This window comes from Triticum aestivum, chromosome 3D, assembly GCF_018294505.1.
Source record: "Triticum aestivum cultivar Chinese Spring chromosome 3D, IWGSC CS RefSeq v2.1, whole genome shotgun sequence".
Lineage (NCBI taxonomy): Eukaryota > Viridiplantae > Streptophyta > Magnoliopsida > Poales > Poaceae > Triticum > Triticum aestivum.
This window is the reverse complement of record NC_057802.1, coordinates 487,468,460-487,480,952: the sequence shown is the minus strand read 5'-3', so window position 1 is coordinate 487,480,952 and position 12,493 is coordinate 487,468,460. Positions and strand designations below refer to the sequence as shown.

The following is a 12,493-nucleotide window of genomic DNA, read 5'->3' as shown; positions in this document are numbered from 1 at the left end:
AGGGGCGGCATGGATGGACCTACCGGTGGGGGTGGGGGCAGTGGAGATGGGACTCGGGTAGCTAGGTGGAGGTCTGATTGAGCCGCTTGGATCCATCTCCTTCGCCGCCGGAAGGAGATTGGGGGCGGCACGGGCGCAGACTGGGAACGGCGGCAAGGGTGGAGATTGGGGGTGGCGGCGCAGATGGGTGTAGGGGACGGTGGCGCGCCAGAGCTCGTGGCCTTAGGGAGGAGGGTAGGTGCACGGAATATGGGAGGGGCCAACGCTAGAGAAGCAAAGGCGCGCGGAATACAAGGGGCGGCGGCGCTACAGGAGATCCCCCGTCTTTGTTCTGTTGGCTGGGAAAGAACGAGGTGGAGAAGAACATGGCGTTGGGGAAACTGGTGTGGGCAGTGGCATTTCTAGCGTAATAACAGGAACAACTCGGTCTATTCTGGAACCAGGGTAAGTGACTGCTCGGGAATCTCGGGAATCAGCAAATTCGCTGCTTCCGGATTGCGCGTCGGCGTAGTTAAATTTCCAAAGCCGATTCTTGAAAGCTAAGATAGAAATCCGAGTGTTTGTTTGAGATTCTGATTTTGGATGTGCTAGAATCTGTGAATCTGTAGCTAAAGCCCAAACAAAGGCCACCTCATAGTGGGTTGAGGGAGCGGTCCTACATTTCATGGTAGTCTTTTCCTATAGGATCTGACGGCGAGGATGGCTCCCCCCGCAAGCGGAAGCAGCCGCGCCCTCCCCAGCTGAAGCGTCCGTCCCAGCAGTTTGCCGCGGCAGCGGCCCTCTCCGCCGCCGCCGCCGCCGCGATGATGGGCAAGCAGCGCCCCTCCTCCTTGTTTAAGAAGCCGGGCAGCAACCGCACCAAGGGCTCGTCGCTGGCCGCGGACAGCATCGTGGACGACGTCATCGCCGAGTTTGCCCCCGACGAGAACGACCGAGAGGAGCGCCGTCGTCGTGTTGGTAGGTTCTCCGCCCCGGCACCGCCGCCTGTTCCAGTTGCTCAAATTAAGGCAATCCAAGCAGCCGTAGATGCTGAAATGGAGGTTAGATCGGATCATGGGTTCGAGCCTGATGCGGTTTCAGACCATGTAAACGATACGGAGGTAGAATTGCAGCCAGAGGTGGAACTGAAGCCCGATGTGGAAATGCAACCCAAACTAGAAGCAGCTGCAGGATCTAGTGCTGATTTGATGGATGAGAATAAAAGCTCGGAGGAACTGAAGCAGGAGGCTAATGGGGAAGTGAAGGTAGAGAAGGTGCGCCGGTTAAACGCTAAGATTAAGGCAGAGGGCACCAGGAATGGTGATATGTTGAGTGCAACAGCCGGTTGGATGAAGATATGTGGGGATGGGGAGAATGCAGGAGTCGAGGGAGAGGTGGCTGTTCATGATATCGACGATGTGGATGAAAGCTCGGAGTTTGAGCTGAAGGATGGAGCCCTGCCATTCTATTTGCTGGATGCATATGAGGAGCCCTTTGGTATCAATTCAGGCACAGTCTATTTGTTTGGAAAGGTAAATATCATTACTACTAATTTTCTATTGAAATACTCTGGTAAATCATCCCTACAAGAGAAATGTTTAGTTGCTGACATCTGTTAAAGTACTTTGTTTTGTTCACATAATATTATACTGAATACCTTACAGTTCATGAGCACCAAACTAAGTGAAATTCTTTAGCTTAGTAGGATAGCTGATTTATATAAAGCTCAATATATTGCTATGGTCAAGTATGCCAGAAATAGGTATCAACTTTGTTGAATAGTTGCATGTTCTATTGGATTATCAGCTATTACATGTTTGCAGCTCTAGGTTATACACTACACTTTTTTGACCGCCTGCTTTTCTTTCTAGGTCGTAATAGGCAAGCGGTTCCATAGTTGTTGTGTCGTTGTAAAAAATATGCAAAGGTGCATATATGCAATCCCAAGCAGTTCAGTATTCCCAAGGGACACAATATCAAGGATAGAGAAGAACTCCACAAGTTCTGATGCTTCACCATCACTTCGAGCAACTTTACACGTGAGAGATTGATTATTTTCATATACTAAGCTAAATATGCTCATTGCAACATATTTATCTCATCTGCACACTACATATCCTTCTTCCAGGAGTTGTCATCCGGACTAAAGAGTGAAATAGCTGACAAGTTCTCTGACCTCAATGTTTCAAATTTTGTGATGACTCCAGTCAAGGTTTGTAGATGGAACCATCCTGTAACTTCAACCCCTGTAATATCCTTGTCTATGCTAATTATTTATATTTGGCATGCCTTAGAGGAACTATGCATTTGAGAGGACCGATGTACCAATCGGTGAGCAGTATGTCCTGAAAATAAATTACCCATACAAGGTATGTTTTTGAACAATACATCTTCTGTCTCTTATTTTCTTTTTTCCTTATATCCTATGCATTTTCGTAGAATCCTGCGGTACCAGCCGACCTTAGAGGTGAACATTTCCATGCGTTACTTGGGACAAACAATAGGTATGATCCATAAAACGTGTGACCCATGCTATACACAACAATTCCAGTGTTGTACTCTCCGTGCCAAATTCTTTCCTCACACACAGTAACCATTGTACCTTTCAGTGCACTTGAATTGTTTCTCATCAAAAGGAAGATCAAGGGTCCTTCATGGCTATCAATTTCTAAATTTTTGGCATGTCCATCTACTCAGCGGGTATATCCTTAACCTCATGCTGTCCTCTCATTCCGGGCTGTGTTTTATATCTAAGTTATGATACTCTTATAGCTCCTGCCTGATTCTTTGTTGCATTATATTGGTGGTGCTGATGGTTTTTGGCGTTTCCGCAGGTCAGCTGGTGTAAATTTGAAGTTACAGTCGACTCCCCAAAAGACATTTCTGTTTTGATGGCAAGTACCACACTGGAAGTTCCCCCAGTTGTAGTTGCTGCTGTTAATCTAAAAACTATCATAAATGAGAAACACAACGTGCATGAGATTGTGTCAGCATCAGTCATATGCTGTCACCAAGTAAAAGTAAGCATGCTGATCTGGGGTTGAAGTATTCTATTCTAGTATTTGTTTGTACATACTTAAGCAGTTTAGGTATCAGGTAAATGATTATCCTTTTCTTCTGGAACAAGATTTTCTAGAAAAGCTGACATACCTTGGCAATGATGTATCAAGCAAATGAACCTCCATGTCTCTGAATTCTTTTTTAGACAAACTGATGCATTTTGGGTTTATCTGAAACAACTATCGAGCCAACATATTTGCGAGATTATTTTATAAGCTAGAGAGACACTTTCTACCAAATAAATGTTGTTTGCCTTTTGGGGTTTCAGATTGATACTCCAATGCGTTCTGAAGACTGGCAGAAACGGGGAACGATGAGCCATTTTACTGTTATGCGCAAGCTTGAAGGCAGCATATTTCCTATAGGCCTCACCAAAGAAGCTTCTGATAGGAACCAGAAGGCTGGTAGCAACGTGCTGGCACTAGAGAGCAGGTGGGTACTGTTGTTGCTTATGCATTTACATCTTCCTTTGAACAAATCCGAGTTCTCATCTTTGCATTCATTAATCTTTTTTATTCCATTTTCAGTGAACGTGCTTTGTTAAATCGCTTGATGATTGAGCTTAGTAAACTTGATTGTGATGTACTTGTGGGGCACAACATTTCGGGATTCGACCTGGATGTCCTTCTGCACCGTGCTCAGGTTTTTATAATTATATATCTGATTAATCTTGGTACCTCATGTTTTAATTACAAAGTATGCATTATGTCCTAATTCAATCAAATAAGAAACATGTCTATGCCGTTTTTCTGCTAGACCTGCAAAGTACCAAGCAGCATGTGGTCCAAAATTGGCCGCCTTAGAAGATCAGTAATGCCCAGGCTTACCAAAGGAAACACACTATATGGTTCTGGGGCAAGTCCAGGAATTATGTCCTGCATTGCTGGCCGTCTCCTCTGTGACACCTACTTATGCTCTCGTGATCTTCTGCGGGAGGTAACCAGCATTTTAATTGCTTGGTGCAACCTTAAAGCCAAATTCAACAATTCTAACCTTTTTTTACACAGGTGAATTATTCTCTGACACAACTTGCAGAGACGCAATTGAAAAAAGACAGAAGAGAGGTTTCACCACATGATATACCTCCAATGTTCCAATCATCGGAAACGCTTCTAAAGCTGGTGTGGTTTCTTTAAATTCAAAAATCATGCTTACTTCTTTCAAGAGAATGCCATGTCTTAAGAATTATGAACTGAAGCAATCTTTACCAATTTATCATCCTCATCTAGGTTGAGTACGGTGAGACTGAGGCATGTCTTTCTTTGGAGCTCATGTTCCACTTGAGTGTTCTCCCGCTTACACGCCAACTGACAAATATTAGTGGTAATCTGTGGGGAAAAACTCTCCAGGTAAAGTATCATTATTTTTATGCAAAGTATACATCTGCAACAATGCAGTCTTCTTTGAAAAAAGGACAAAAAACAATGTTGTGTTGACATGATTTCTCACATGAAATGGACGCAGGGTGCTAGAGCTCAGAGGGTAGAATATCTACTGTTGCATTCATTCCATTCAAAAAAATTCATTGTACCAGATAAGTTTGCTGCACGCAGCAAGGAGCTGAACTCTGCAAAACGAAAACTTAATGCTGATACCGAAGGTGGAAACGTTGCTGATCCTACCATTGATGATGAGGTGCATAATGGTGATCAAGGCAAAGCAAGAAAAGGCTCTTCATATGCTGGTGGTTTGGTTTTGGAGCCTAAAAAAGGTCTATACGACAAGTATATTATACTTCTGGACTTCAACAGTCTTTATCCTTCAATAATTCAGGTGAGTCATTATTTTTCACAGATTCGGTAAGTTCTGGCTTATTCTCCATGAGTCAACTGTTAAGCGATGCCCTTGATATATATATTCACTGTTTCTTTTATTCGCTTCTCCACTCAGGAATACAATCTGCTTCACCACTGTTGAGCGTTCTTCTGATGGCAATCTCCCTAACCTTCCAACTTCAAAGGCTACTGGTGTTTTGCCTGAGGTACTTACATACATATGTGCTTTATTCGGATATGGGAATGGGACAAACACTGTTTTGCAAAAAATTGAACCGCTAGCTGGTAACAACATACTCCCTCCAAGAATGCTACAGGTGGGATACCCTATGGGTAACCGTAACACCCATATTGCTTTGGAACTTTGCCACCAAGAATATAACCAATATTTCTTTTGCTTTCAGCTCATTTCTGAGAAACTTGTAATTAATAATCAGAGTTGCGATTACAGAAATAAAATATGCTATTCCTGCTTGGCCACCACACCTGTTCATGCTTTTGGTAAGGACATTGGAATTTCGTAAACTTGTTTACTGTGATTGTGATCCAAGCTTACAAGCTACAGTACTATATACTTAACTGTATCCGATCTTTGTAACTAAGCTGGAGAAAAAATTTATTCCCCCCTTACCAAGTTTAAATGCTATGAGAATTGACAAACCTTGGTTCTGGAATAGACTACTGAGACATATTCTTCTGGTCATTTTAGTGTACAAGTAATACAATAACACACAATATTCCTTGTCCTGTCTTTACTTTTCTTTGTGCTTCAGTTATACTCCCTCTGTTCCTAAATATAAGTCTTTGAAGAGAATCCACTATGAACCACATACGGATGTATGTAGATGCATTTTAGAGTATAGATTCACTCATTTTGCTCCGTATGTAGTCCATAGTGAAATCTTTACAAAGACTTATATTTAGGAACGGAGGGAGTAGATGAAAAGTAGCTTCTCGTCAGGGCATAATTCTGTTCTAACATGTGTTTGCAATCATCGCTAATGAAACAGCTGTTGAAGAGTTTGGTGGAGAGGAGAAGAATGGTTAAGTCATGGCTCAAAACCGCCTCTGGTCTCAAAAGGCAGCAGTTTGATATTCAACAGCAAGCTTTGAAGCTTACCGCAAACAGGTAAAAAAAAAACTTGTCACAAGCATTAGTAATTCCTTGCATTCGTCCAGTATGGTCGATGGGCTCTAACTTATCTTTCATGCTCCAGTATGTACGGTTGCTTGGGCTTTTCTAGTTCTAGGTTTTTTGCAAAGCCACTTGCTGAGCTTATTACCCTGCAAGTGGGAACATACTTTCTCTCCTTGATAAGTAATTTACAAACATGTACAACTATCTTTGTTGTGACTGATATACATCATGATGACCCTGCAGGGTAGAGAGATCTTACAAAACACTGTTGATCTGGTTCAAAATAATTTAAACTTGGAGGTATGCATATTGCTGACCTTTCTAAGATATCCAAAGGACCTTCTTTATAACAAGATTCACCAACTTTCTTTATGAAGAAATTGGCCATATTGATATTTCTTTTCATTTCACTGGACAGGTTATTTATGGTGACACGGACTCCATAATGATATATACTGGACTGGATGGCATCTCCAAGGCAAAGGCAATTGCTGGAAAGGTCATTCAGGAGGTAGGACTTTGATATTAAAATCGCAGAGTTGGATAATAAACTATAATCTATGAGCAACACAAACATCATCTTGCCGCAACTGCTTTATGCAGGTGAACAAGAAGTACCGTTGTCTGGAGATTGATCTTGATGGTGTATACAAAAGAATGTTGCTTCTCAAAAAGAAGAAATATGCTGCCATTAAAGTGGCACTAGATGGTAGTTTATTAGAGGTGTGTGCTTTCCAACTTTATATTGATCTAGCAAAACTAGGAGATCTATTCTAACATGCTTGATACAGAACATTGAGCGCAAGGGACTTGATATGGTCAGGCGTGATTGGAGTTTGCTGTCAAAAGAAATTGGTGATTTTTGCCTGAATCAAATTTTGTCTGGAGGGTAAGTGTTTTAGTTGCCATTAATTTTGCTCGTGACATTCTCTTTTATCTCATCCATGTTAAAACTGTTTCTACAGGACATGTGATGATGTTGTTGAGTCAATACATAATTCTCTCGTCCAGGTGAGTAGCCTACAACATATTCTCATCTTTTAAGTTTTCCTTTTCCATATTTTCTGAGAGGGGCATTAACTTTGGTTGCTACTGCTCCGCACTAAAGTTTTGCATCGGTGCTATATTTGTTAGTGTAATAATATATGATTGACTGAATATGAGTATTGTTGCAGGTCCAAGCACAGATGAAAAAGTGGTGAAATAGAGCTTGAAAAATATATCATCACAAAGAGTCTAACGAAAGCGCCAGAAGATTATCCAGATGCTAAAAACCAGCCTCATGTCCAGGTAAGATTTACCTGTTTTATTTCTTTTCGTCATGGTTTATGAGATTAATGGGAAACTGATGAGCTGAGCTAAGTGTTGTCTTCCTTTGATTGTGTTGGAGTTTTCAGATTGCTTTAAGACTGAAGCAAAATGGTTTCTCTGGATGCTCTGTAGGTGATACAGTTCCTTATATTATTTGCTCACAACAGGTATTGCATTTTCTTTCTTGCATCCCTAAGTACTATTTGGTGCTGGGTTCTCTTACTGTGCTGTTATTGTTAACCTCTGCTTTAAACGCAATGATAACTCAACAAGGGAATATCTGTTTGTCTGAAATTATCTTAATTTTAAAAATGTAATCCTGCCGCAAGAATGTTTTGGGGATATCTGTTTTTAGCTTTGTTTGAAATATTCTAATCTGACCTTAAAATTTACGTGACTATTAAGAGGCAATTCTAACTTTCTTTGACTATTCCAAACAGGATTCGGATAATACACATTCTGGGGGAGTTGCTCAAAGAGCTAGGCATCCGGATGAGTTAACACGAGACCCCAACAAGTGGATGATTGACATCGAGTATTATTTGTCACAGCAGGTCCTCCTTTGCATGTAGAAAACATATAGTTCTTGTATGCTACATTTGTCTGTACTGTATTTTTTATTATAAATTGCTTTTACAGATTCATCCTGTGGTTTCTCGCCTGTGTGCTTCAATTGAGGGTACTAGCCCAGCCCGACTGGCTGAATGTCTTGGACTTGATTCCTCCAAGGTGTGCATCCGCTCTTGATTCATGGTTAACTATCTAACTGAATTTTTGGTATCATGCGTTTTTGATCCTTCTAAATCCTTGGAATCAGTTCCAATCAAGATCGACCGGGTCTAGCAACAAAGATATGTCTAGCATGCTCTTATCTGTAACTGACGATGAAGAAGAGAGGTAAACATATAATATGCCTATTTCGCTTTGATTCGTGCAGTCGGGAACTTCCAACTAAACATATCATGAGTAATACTTGCAGATATCGTGGCTGTGAGCCGATATGCCTATCATGCCCAAGCTGTACCAGTACCTTCGAGTGTCCCCCTGTATCCAGTCTGATTTCCAGTTTATCAGATACAAATGAAGGAAAAGATGCTACTGTGAATTTCTGGCGCCGGATTCGATGCCCAAGATGTCCAAATGATACTGATGAGTGCAGAGTTTCTCCTGCTGTGCTTGCCAACCAGGTTAATACCACTTCATGTAATATGATCTAGCATTCAGATTGCTGAACTGAAATTGATTTTTTTCCATGCCAGATAAAAAGACAGGCTGATAATTTCATCAATCAGTATTATAAAGGTTTACTGATGTTAAGTATAGTTTCCACTTCCAATTGGCATTTCAAATTCTTTTGAACCTGGGTCCCTGTCTACATGTAAGAACCTTTTGTTTCGGCCTATTTCTTTCCAGTGTGATGACGAGGGTTGCAAATATTCGACTCACATTGTGAACCTTAGAGTGATGGGGGATTCTGAGAGAGGAACCATCTGCCCGAACTATCCACAATGCAACGGCCGTTTAGCAAGACAGGTTTGTTGATACGGGCTTAAGTTTACAATGTGCTTATTTGTTCTTTGATGGCGACTGATACCGATTCTTTGCACTGACAGTACACAGAGGCAGATCTATACAGGCAATTGTCCTACTTTTGCTATGTACTTGATGCAACCCGGTGTCTTGATAAGGTTAGACTAACCCAATTGCTATTTTTTCTTTTCGTTTGTGAATGCCATAGTTGATGTACAGATTTTTGGATGCAGTTGGACCATAAGATGCGGCTTCCTTTCGAGAAAGAGTTTGCAGTATTAAACCAAACCATAAGCTCGGCATTTCTGGAGATTCAGAAAATCCGAGACAGATGTGCTTTTGGATGGGTTCAGTTGACAGATCTAGCAGTGTCAATCTGATAAGCTACTGTTTGCTGTAATCTCAAGCATTGCTGACCTGTGCAAGAAGCTCCTCATGGGCCGTGGGATATTGTGTTGTTGAAACTATATTTGTTGTTGAAGGTGAAAGGAACTGGGAACCAAATGATGACCTTGGCCACTAGCCGCTGACCGGTTTCCTGGCTTGCAAAGGATGGAGTTGCCCACATCATGTTGCATTTAAATACAAATGTTCTAACCAGTTGTTTCAGAGACCCTCCTTGGTGCCATCCCTAGATTTTCAAAATGTATATTGTACTACTATTGTAAATATGTTGCATCCAATCTCATGGTTTTGTAGCGACATACTTTGAATACTAAATTTATCATCATTCCAGTTCTTCCATATTATCTGAAATTTATCACAATCCAGTTGCTCACTTACTGATTCTCATATCTGTAACTTTTTTTTTGACAGTCATATGCAACAAGGTTTATTTTGTATCAGAAACTAAAAGAAAACAAGGTATTGGTGTATCAGATAGATTACTAGTGCTCTGATAGATGTAATCCTTGATAAAGAGCATGTTGTTCCAGTTCTGCTGGATTTTTCAGGTGTTCGTCTTGTTCTTTTATATATCTGCCAGATATCTCGCTTGTAGTCCTTATCAAATGAAAGACTGACTGAATCAGCTATTTGCATAATCTCACAGACATACAGTCATACATTAGGGTTAGTCCTGTGAACTGCAGTCTGTGGCAGTGCGAACCACATGAACTAGCTTGGAATATGCCAGATACTAAACACTAACTCTAGCCAAGTGCTGAAATCTTTCCAAACCAAGATGCTTTAGCAGCTCGGTGATTACATAGATTCTGAGAGCTCGGTGATTACAGAATCTGGGAACTGTTAGGTTTAATTAAACCGGATGCTACATAGTAGACTCAACCCTAGCTATTTTTGGAAGTTCTAGGTGATTAACCTACTGCCACCAGCTAAGTTAATTATGCGCTGCACCAGAATGTGGGTTGGTTTGATCAACTGCCATTTGAAGGGAAGTATACGTTGTGGCATGTGAGTGGGTGGAGAGAGCGGTCCTGTCTTCACTTTCATTGGAGTCTTTCCTTCTTCCATAACGCAGCCACGGCCAGGAAAAAGAGAAATAATATAAAGAAACTTTTAGATGATTCTGGGATTTGGAGAGAAGGTAAGGAGTTGAAGAATCACATCACTGATTATTTCTCAAAGCTCTTCAAGTCGGAAGTCCAGCATCCGAATCAAGAGGTTTTGTTCCTAGTTTGTAGGAGAGTGACGACTGAAATGAACAATGCTCTTCTTGCTCTTTAGAGCATCTCCAGCCGTTCGGCCCCCCAGGGCGCCTAAAAAGAGCGGCTTGGGGGCGAACCGGCGCTAGCTCGGCCCCTGGGGGCGACCTAACTCCCAGTCACGCCCCCAGGCGCCGTCCCCAGGATGCGGAAAATTCGAACTTGGTCGTTCCCGCTCACAAAAGATGCCACAAGTCCGGCGATCACAAGTCACAGTTCGGCGATCGGATGTAGTCTGGCGTACAAAAAATAAAGCGCCACAAGTTCGCGTGCGCAACGCATCACTCGGCGGGGTCGGCCTCAGGCGTCGGTGGAGTCGGCGTGCGCGGGCTCGGCGGTGTCGGAGCTGCTTCGGTGCTGGGCGGTGTCGGCGCGGCTCGGTGCTGCTGGGAGTCGTGGAGGCGTCATCACTCGGGCTTGGTGTCGGCGTGGGCGTGGGCGCGGGAGTTGGCGTCGCCGTCGTCGGCAGCTGGTTAAGGATGAGGCTGCGCTCCGCCATGTACCACGCCTTGAGCTTCTCGTCGGTGCTCTGGAGCATATCCGCCCCGCCCATCAGAAAAGCCAGGTCGGTGTTCCTCTTCTTCGCGGCGACGTTGGTCCGGAGCAGGTCGAGCTTGATGGCGCTGTTCGTCATCAACGATGTCACGACCGGTTTTTCAATAAAATGATTATTGAGAAACCAATCCCTGTTACGGACCAGCGAGGAAGAATTCCTTCTCACTGATAGACAATATATTGGTCACAGAAGAAAAATACCAGGAGTACTAAATATAATACAAGGTTGAGCAGAGACTGCCCAACAATTTATTACATGCACGCCGATAAAAACAATACGGCGGATAGGGTGGCAAACTACTAACTCACGATAAAAACGGTGGTGGAAATATCATCGCGAAGCGAGTGACATGATTCCGGAATACTACAACTCTTCGAGCGTCGGAGTGAGGCTCGAGAAGACTTATTGCGGGTGGCGGAAGCGTAAACGATACAAGTGACCAATATCCGGGATCGCGCAGGACTGACTGGGACTCCTCTAGGCGTCGGACGCGCTATCAAACTCTTCATCCAAGAGATCGCCTTCATCAACATCTGGCCAAATCAACAAGCCAGGTGAGTACTATGAAAGTACTCGCAAGACAGTTCGGACATAAAGTATAACAAATGCAAACATGAAGCACATGAATAAGTTAACCAGAGCGATCAGACATAGAGATAATAAATACTGGGTGCCAAGCGAGGGTCTGAATGACGCCTCGAGCGGAAACTGCAGAATAGTAATGCGGGTGCCAAACAAGTGTCTGAAAGACTCCTCGAGCGGAAAATGCGGAATAATAATACAGGTGCCAAACGAGTGTCTGAAAGACTCCTCGAGAGGAAAATGCGGAATAAAAATACAGGTGCCAAATGAGTGTCTGAAAGACTCCTCGAGAGGAAAATGCGGAATAAAAATACAGGTGCCAAACGAGTGTCTGAAAGACTCCTCGAGCGGAAAATGCAGAATAATAATGCCACAGTCGGGCGTCGGGGCGACACCACATAAAGGGCTTATAACAGAAAGTAAAGACAGTGCATGCCGCAGTCGGATGTCTGAGCGACATCACATAAAGGGCTTATATCGAAAGTGAGAAACGAGTACACGCCACAGTCGGACGTCTGCGCGACGTCACATAAAGGGCTTATGTCACAACTCATTAATACAATAGCTCGGAGACATAAATTATCACAAGCATGAGACACAAAAATAAAGTTAGTCCATCAACTGGAATAACAATAAATCTGAGATTTTACCGCTTGAGCTTGTTCACCGGGGGCAAGATTTTCACACGGATAGATTTGGATGTAAAGTCTACATTACTGATCATGGATACGATGATTTGGAAAGAATTGACTCTGCAGAGTTTGTACTTAACCACAGCCAACGGATTTCAGTAGTCACGGGGACTAGTTCCGTCTACGGTGTTCTGGAAGGAACACGTCTAACCAGTACACACCCAATTTAACCATCCGAAGCCAGGGATCACCCTCGACAACATTCA

General features: G+C 42.9%; 1 pseudogene; it reads left to right on the top strand.

The window, feature by feature from the left end:
* Positions 1-673: 673 nt before the first annotated feature.
* On the top strand, positions 674-9,571 carry LOC123079890 (DNA polymerase alpha catalytic subunit-like; annotated as a pseudogene).
* The last annotated feature ends 2,922 nt before the right edge of the window (positions 9,572-12,493 follow it).